At 41.8% G+C, this 8,930-nt stretch overlaps 1 protein-coding gene across 2 annotated transcripts in view; it reads left to right on the top strand.

The window, feature by feature from the left end:
* Positions 1 to 2,237: 2,237 nt before the first annotated feature.
* Positions 2,238 to 8,930, top strand: part of LOC118396422 (protein inscuteable homolog) — an 85,386-nt gene continuing 78,693 nt past the window's right edge. Inside the window, exon 1 of one of the 2 annotated variants that reach the window (XM_052465459.1) lies at positions 2,238 to 2,404. The gene's annotated coding sequence lies outside the window, so the exon portion shown is untranslated. The remainder of the gene's footprint in view (positions 2,405 to 8,930) is intronic. The other variant, XM_035790621.2, reaches the window with a different exon arrangement.

Genomic DNA, 8,930 nt, shown 5'->3' with positions numbered 1-8,930 from the left:
TGCGGGTTAAGTGTGCCTTGAATTCTAAATAAATCACTGACAGTGTCATCAACAAAGCACCCCCACACCATCACTCCTCCTCCTCCATGCTTCATGGTGGGAACCACACATGCAGAGATCATCCATTCACCTACTCTGCGTATCACAAAGACACGGCGGTTGGAACCAAACATCTCAAATTCAAACTCATCAGACCAAAGGACAGATTTCCACCGGTCTATTGTCCATTGCTCGTGTTTCTTGGCCTAAGCAAGTCTCGTCTTCTTATTGGTGTCCTTTAGTAGTGGTTTCTTTGCAGCAATTAGACCGTGAAGGCCTGATTCATGCAGGCTCCTCTGAACAGTTCATGTTGAGATGTGTCTGTTACTTGAACTCTATGAAGCATTTATTTGGGCTGGAATTTCTGAGACTGGTAACTCTAATGAACTTATCCCCTGCAGCAGAAGTAACTCTGGGTCTTCCTTTCCTGTGGTGGTCCTCATGAGAGCTAGTTTCATCATAGCGCTTGATGGTTTTTGCGACTGCACTTGAAGTAACATTCAAAATTCTTGAAATTTTCCAGAATGACTAACCCACGTCTTAAAGTAATGATGGACTGTCTTTTATTCTTTGGTTATTTGAGCTGTTCTTGACATAGTATGGATTTGGTATTTTACCTATACCAACCCTACCAACCCTTGTCACAACACAACTGATTGGCTCAAACGCATGAAGAAGGAAAGAAATTACACAAACTAACTTTTAACAAGGCACACCTGTTAATTGAAATGCATTCCAGGTGACTATCTCATGAAACTGGTTGAGAGAATGCCAAAAGTTTGCAAAGCTGTCATCAAGGCAAAAGGTGGCTTGAAGGATATATTTCGATTTGAGTAGGTGACCAAACTTTTGACTGGTACTGTATACAACAACCCAACTCTTGTTTCAAAACCTAGGACTTTGATGCTGATTCAGTCAATTGAACAGTCAGGATAAGTGAGGATTACCTTCACACCTTACAATGTGACTCTCTCTGCCACATACAGTGACTTCAAACACTTACCTGTTGCTAATGTCAGGAAATGAGCTAAAATTTATGAGGAAATTAGCATGTTTGGCTCAGATGATCTGACACTCAATACTTATTAATCCTACACTCCGGCATACCATAAAACAGATACCCTTGTATGTGTGCGTGTGTGTGTGCATGCTCTTGCATATATACGAACATGTATGAATGCAATAGTGCACATAACTGAACCTTAGGGCTCCTGAGTGGCGCAGCTGTCCAAGGCACTGCATCTCAGTGCTAGGGGCATCACTACAGAAACTCTGGTTCGAATCCAGGCTGTATCACAACCAGCCGTGATTGGGCGGAGCACAATTGGCCCGGGTTTGGCCGGTGTAGACCGTCATTGTAAATAAGAATTTGTTCTTAATTGACTTGCCTAGTTAAAAAAAGGTTAAATTATATATAAAAAATACAATAAAATAACCGACCAATCATTCACTCAAACGTGTAACAACTATGGCTAGGGGTTTCTGCGGACCTTGTGACCAGACCGGGAAAAACTCTGGGCCCTAGCAAGAAGTAATGCAGACCCGCCAAAGACTCCATGTGTTTCCTCGTAACGCAAACCACCCGACTCTTATTTAAAGCTACCAATTTTTCCAGGAGGTAGTCATTTCCAACCCTGACGTGCAACCAGACACCCTGAAAGGCTCACAGTAAAACTCCAGAAACAACACACTCACAGCCACAGCCTCTTACCTTCCCAAACCCCCTTTTTCTCCTGTGACTTCTCAGAGGAAGGTAAACACCCTTTCGCAGTGTCAGAAATGCGATTTCATTCTGCTGCGATGGCAAGTACTGACGTCTGGCTCTTTTTTTCACCCCCTTTCTTCTTCTTCTTCTTCTTCTCCCCCTCCCTCTGTTCCCACATCTGGATCCCAGTTCCTCATTTATTTATGTGGTCTCCCTTGTTTTTGTGGGACTTTAAAAGTCCTCTACCTTGTTCACTTGGCAGTTTCTCCACAAATCTGATGAGGTCTACAATTACATTTCGCCATAACTGGTCAACTCAGCAATTACATGCTTGACCACAAATTCTCTCCAAAATACAGTGCTGCGGCTCATATGGCAGACAGAAATAGAATAGTTTTCATGTCTGTTTGGACGGCCGCCCAGCTGAAACTATGCTCCGCTGCTTGACTGACAGAGGGATGTGGGCTTTTTCTCCCCAAAAAAAACCTTAAGGTCACAAATCCTTACGAAAGACCGAGGGAGCTCCTTCCAGTTGAGCTACCAGTACCTCAGTTAAGCTGCGAGGAGAGAGGAGCTCGCAGGGCACTGGTAGAGGCTTGCTCCTCGACAATGAAAACTCCTGGGGACACTTAACCTTTACGACGCTGACCTGAGGCTAGGGTAAGTCTGGCAAACACTCCCCTCGTGTTTACTCCCTGGGGATCCGCAGAAGACGGCTCTTGTGAGGTTGTCTGTACTTCTTTAAGAGATAAGTGACGTCACAATGGGATAAACTTGAGAATTGTCTATTACTACCTGGTGTCTGACTAAGTCCTGGGTGGCATCATTTGCCTCTTGCTCACTCACCTCAAAGCTCATAGAGAGCTCAGGGCATCTTTGAGACCGTTTCTCACTGTTTACCGCTGTTATTGTGTTAGTTGATTCATTGACTCTGTAAGCCACATTACAATAGTGTCTCCCATGGCAATGCTATCTTCATCTGCAGGTCAGGATATTTAACTGGAGATGAAGTTAGTGTCCGTCAGGGGCGCACGGTGGTAGCGCCAAAACTGATATTTTAATGGAGTAACTTTTTGCCTAAATCACAGACAGGCATCGCAGTTGTAAATACTACATAACAGCACTGTAACATAGTGTACCGACGTTGATTAGGTTGCAAGAACAAAAGTAATAACATTACAAGGGTAAAAGGTCGGTGCATTACAAAGCAGAACAGATTATTGTTGAAAGTGGGACTATCACTTAAATTTTGTTCTACCATTATTACCAGGCAACCCATCCCATCGCTACAATATCTATAATAGTGTTGTCATTCAAATGTACCGTAGCACTCAAAAGTTTGGACACACCCACTCATTCAAGGGTTTTTCTTTATTTTGACTATTTTCTACACTGTAGAATAATAGTGAAGAAATCAAAACTATGAAATAACACAGTTGGAATAATTTAGTAACCAAAAAAGTGTTAAATAATTCAAAATATATTTTATATTTGAGTTCTTTAAAGTAGCCACCCTATGCCTTGATGACAGCTTTGCAAACTCTTGGCATTCTCTCAACCAGCTTCACGAGGTATTCACCTGGAATTCATTTCAGTTTACAGGTGTGCCTTGTTAACAGTTCATTTGTGGAATTTATTTCCTTCTTAATGCGTTTGAGCCAATCAATTGTGTTGTGACAAGGTAGGGGTCGTATACAGAAGATAGCCCTATTTCGTAAAATACCAAGTCCATATTATGGCATGAAACAGGCTCAAATAAGCAAAGAGAAACGACAGTCTATTATTACTTTAAGATATGAAGGTCAGTCAATCCGGAAAATGTCAAGAACTTTTAATGTTTCTACAAATGCAGTTACAAAAACCATCAAGCGCTATGATGAAACTGGCCCTCATGAGGACCGCCACAGGAAGGGAAGACCCAAAGTTACCTCTGCTTCAAAGGATAAGTTTCCAGCCTCAGAAATTGTAGCCAAAATATATGCTTCAAGTAACAGACTCATCTCAACTTGAACTTTTCAGAGGAGACTATGTGAATCAGGCCTTCATGGTTGAATTGCTCCAAAGAAACCACTACTACAGGACACCAATTGCTTGGGCCAAGAAACACAAGCAATGGACATTTTAGACCAGTGGAATTCAGTCGAAATTTGAGATTTTTGGTTCCAACTGCCGTGTCTTTGTGAGACGCAGAGTAGGTGAACGAATGATCTCCGTATGTGTGGTTCCCACCGTGAAGCATGAAGGAGGAGGTGTGATGGTGTGGGAGTGCTTTTCTGGTATCACTGTCAGTAATTTATTTAGAATTCAAGACACACTTAAACCAACATGTCTATAACAGCATTCTGCAGAGATACGCCATTCCATCTGGTTTGTGCTTAGTGGGACTACCATTTGTTTTTCAACAAGACAATGACACAACACACTTCCAGGCTGTGTAAGGGCTGTTTCACCAAGAAGGAGAGTGATGGAGTGCTGCATCAGATTATCTGGCTTCCACAATTACCTAACCTCAACCCAATTGAGATGGTTTGGGATGAGTTGGACCGCAGCGTGAAGGAAAAGCAGCCAACAAGTGCTCAGCATATGTGGGAACTCCTTCAAGACTGTAGGAAAGGCATTCCAGGTGAAGCTGGTTGAGAGAATGCCAAGAGTGTGCAAAGTTGTCATCAAGGCAAAGGGTGGCTACTTTGAAGAATCTAAAATAGAATATATATTTTGATTTGTTTAAGACTTTTTTGGTTACTACTTGATTCCATATGTGTCATTTCTTAGTTTTGGTGTTGTCACTATTACTCTACAAAAAAATGAGTCGGTGTGTCCAAACTTTTGACTGGTGCTGTATTTGAGAAGTGTTTGGGTATAGTAAGTGCTATTCTCTGCACAGTCAAACTGAGAGACAAAGATTCACACCACTCGTAACAGTACAGGGAATCATGTGCCCTAACAGAGATACTGCCAACTCACTGCGCCCCCACCTCGCCCATACATCCCCCAACTTGCCAAATGCTGCCAACAAGACAACATCATGGCCTACCCTTCCTCTCATAGAGCAATATGTGCCAGGCCAAACCACTCAGTGGTTCCAGTTCTCTCTCTCTGTTTCCCTCCACAGAAAATATGCCTTGTGTGTGCTTTTCCAGAGTCATGCCCGGGCTGTAAACCACTGAGAGGCCACGGCTGGCTGGAGTCTGTAAATCTGTGGAGTGGGTGTTGGTGGATGTGGACGCCAGCTTTGTTTGCTGTGGAAGATGACAGTGATTATAGTGATGCTAATGATACTGATGAGTAGGCAACAATGATAGGTCTGTGTGTGTGTGTGTGTGTGTGTGTGTGTGTGTGTGTGTGTGTGTGTGTGTGTGTGTGTGTGTGTGTGTGTGTGTGTGTGTGTGTGTGTGTGTGTGTGTGTGTGTGTGTGTGTGTGTGTGTGTGTGTGTGTGTGTGTGTGTGTGTCTGTGTGTGTGTGTGTGTGTGTGTGTGTGTGTGTGTGTGTATGCCACGTGCATGCATACGTTCATGGTTGTGTGTTATTTGGATCCACTGGCTGCTTGCCTGCCACATTAGAAGAGAATCTCTCTCATTCTTCTCAGGCCTGTTGAACAGCTGGGAAGGGGAGTGGCGTGCTTAACTAACTAACGTGACCCAACCGTGTAGGTGTGGCCCCTAGGTCTGGCTCCTGACTCTACTACCATACTGTTTAATTAGCCTCTCTCTATGGGTGGGGTAATTGGTAGCTTCAACTTTTTGAAAAAAACTCCTCTCTCCTCTATCATGACCCTCCACCCGTAGTAACTACTCATCATAAGAGAGCTATGATGGGATAATGTGTTGTCGTCGCCTTTGTCAGATCATGGGTATAGCACGATTGTTGTGGGTGTGGCTGAGTCCAGTGATGAATACTATAATTGGAACCCATTATGTTTCAGCTTACTTAAATGTGTTTCATTACAGCGGTGGAAAAAGTACCCAAGTGTCCTACTTGAGTAAAAGTAAAGATACCTTAATAGAAAATGACTCAAGTAAATGTGAAAGTAACCCAGTAAAATACTACTTGAGTAAAAGTCTAAAAGTATTTGGTTTCAAAATATACCTGAGTATCAAAAGTAAATGTAGTTGCTAAAATATACTTATGTATTGAAAGTAAACGTTAAAGTATAAATCATTTCAAATCCTCTGTATTAAACAAACTAGACGGCAACATTTTATTTGTATTATTTGTATTCTTTTTTATTTACGGATAGCCAGTGACACACCAACACTCAGACATAATTTAAAAACGAAGCATTTGTGTTTAGTGAGTCCGCGAGATCAGAGGCAATAGAGATGACCAGGGATGTTCTCTTGATAAGTGTGTGAATTGGACCATTTTCCTGTCCTGCTAAGCATTCAAAATGTAATGAGTACTTCATCTGTGACTGGGAAACTGGCCCATAGAGTTAATGTTTTATGGTTATCTTCTTAGATTGGCGAGCTGTTGTTTTCTATCACCATGAATTCTGACCTTCGATGATAAGAGATTGGCCTCCAGTTAGCATTTTGCCATGCCCATGACTCACGTTTTTAGCTGTGTCTGGACGTGGCAAGTATCTTTTTCCACAAGTGGCTACTTTCCATCCTTCCCGGTTGTTATTCTCCGTCTCTCCTCTTCTGTCTTGCATCTGTGTGGCCGAAGCGTGAGTCAAGGCGAGGTCAGTTCGGGTTTCGCTCCCTGCTGTCTGGCGTCCCTTGGCTTAATCCATCGCTCACATGGTGTCGGCCTGCTCTCGTCTTCACATTTCCAACCCAAGCTAATACTGTGTTTTTTCTCAGGGCCCTTATTCATAAAGCATCTCAGGCTCAGAGTGTAGGATCTAGGATCAGTTTTTCCTTTTAGGTCATAATAAATAAGATCACATGGACAGGAAGGGACCTGATCCTAGATCAGCACTCCTACTCTGAGGTTTCACAGATTTCTCCTTCAAGCCTGACTCAAATTCAGAATACGCTCTGAAACTTTGTCAGACCTCTTTTCTCTTCTCTTGACATGTTTTTATGGAAACGTCCACTGCCAAAAGAGTAAGTTAGTGCAATGCCTGATGAATTGCAAATGTTTCAAAAGTTGGCAACAACTGAAGTGGTTAGCTGTGTTTAAAGACACAGTCATGCTGCTATTAGTCATGACAATACTTTGCCAGGTTAGCAGAACGTCCCTACATGAAACTCCATACGCAAAAACAAACTTGGTCTTCTGTTCGGTTTCATCAAGCTTCTCGACGGACCAATTGAAAGCAGAGACGAGAGCCGGGCCCATTCCAGAACAATTCCCATTTTTAGAAACATTCCAGACAGGCATTGCCATGACAACAAGCCGGTTGACTCCCAGCTGTTGACTTTTAACCCCGGGAAGGAGTTCAATGTATTGCCCTCCACATGGAGCCAGATGCCTGTGTCTGTCACTAATAATAAACGAGTAGGCTAGCATTACACAAGCTAGCCTCCGCTTACATGCTAACTGCTAACCAGCTAAAGACAAGACACCTAATCAATTGCGGACAAACGTTACCTAATGGGCCTGCCCAGGTTAAGCATGAGATTCTGCTGTCATTTTTATTTGCAGCACAAATATGGATGACAGGCATTAACCGTTGGACATCTCTGGTTTCTTTATTGTGGACAGTTGGGCTGTTGATGCATCGGCGAGAGAAAGGGAGCTTGTGACTCAGTAGAGGCTCTCCCCATTGTGGGGCTCAATTAAGAGAGTGCACGTATACTTTTCCACTTAGTGGTGCGCACACTGGTTGAATCAGCATTGTTTCAATGTCATTTGTCAACGTATTGTGACGTGGAATCAATGTGGAAAATACATTGTATTTAAAAAATATATATATATGAATTTTCTACCAGCGTTGTAAACCTTGAAATTCATTGGGTGGTTGAAATCATGTAGAATGTTATATTTTATTAGACACATTTTATTTGACCTTGTTTCAATGTTGATAGTAAGATGGTATGTTTGAACCAACGTCATGCTGTCTACTGAAATAAAGAGGTATATTGAAATACAGTATATTGTGAAGCTACAGTAAAACAATTTCTGCCTGAATAGGGATTCCTACTGGTATATGAGGGGTAATGCACTTCAGTGAGAACAAGTCTAGCATCCAGATGACTACCTCTGTCCCCTGCTTAGCTTTGGAAGCAAACTGTGTTACTTTCAGCTGAGCTGTCACGTGGACCAGTGGAGACTGCTGAGAGGAGGACGGCTCATAATAATGTCTGGAACGGACTCAACGGAACGGGATCGGACACATCAAACACATGGGTTTTCATGTGGTTGATACCATTCCATTGACGCCATTCCAGCCATTATTATGAGACGTCCTCCTATGTAGGCTACGTTGACATCTGATTTTCCCAACAAAGGACACCATCATTTCAACGCGAAGCTAGGTATACTATCATTCATCCATGGTTGATTGAATTGGATGTTTAGAAGTTTAGAAGTAGTTACCATTGGCCTTATAAATAGGATGCCCAATGCGTAATATTAATAAAACACTTTTACCTTTGCATATTGTATTGTGTATATGAAGGACGGTTGGTTGTTATGTTGGTTTCATGTCTCCATCTCAACCAAAAAAATCAAAGTTGAAAAATAGTACTATCAAATCAAACATTATTTGAAGTGCATTTAAAGCTTGATAGATTTTTGGTTGAGATGGAGACGTGAATCCTACATATCAATAACTCATTTATATACAAACAGGATATTGTGAACACAACCAAATATCAACACTTGAAGGAGATGTATCTTCTGCTTGGATAGTACAGTGTCTTCAGAAAGTATTCATACCCCTTGACTTATTCCATATTTTGTTGTGTTACAGCCAAAATTCATTAAATCTTAAATCTTTTTTATTTTCTTACCCATCTATACACAATACCCCATAATGACAAAGTGAAAAAATGTTTTTAGAAATGTTTGCAAATTTATTGGAAATGAAATACAGAAATATCTCATTTACATAAGTATTCACACCAATTTGCTATGACACTCCAAATGGAGCTCGGGTGCATCTAATTTCCTTTGATCATCCTTAAGATGATTAGAGTCCACCTGTGGTCAAGTAATGAATTAGAAAGAAACACACCTGTCTATATAAGGTCCAACAGTTGACGGTGCATGTCAGAGCAGAAACTAAACCATGAA

This window comes from Oncorhynchus keta, chromosome 17 (genome assembly GCF_023373465.1).
Source record: "Oncorhynchus keta strain PuntledgeMale-10-30-2019 chromosome 17, Oket_V2, whole genome shotgun sequence".
Classification (NCBI taxonomy): Eukaryota; Metazoa; Chordata; class Actinopteri; order Salmoniformes; family Salmonidae; genus Oncorhynchus; species Oncorhynchus keta.
This window is presented reverse-complemented; position numbering and strand designations above follow the sequence as displayed.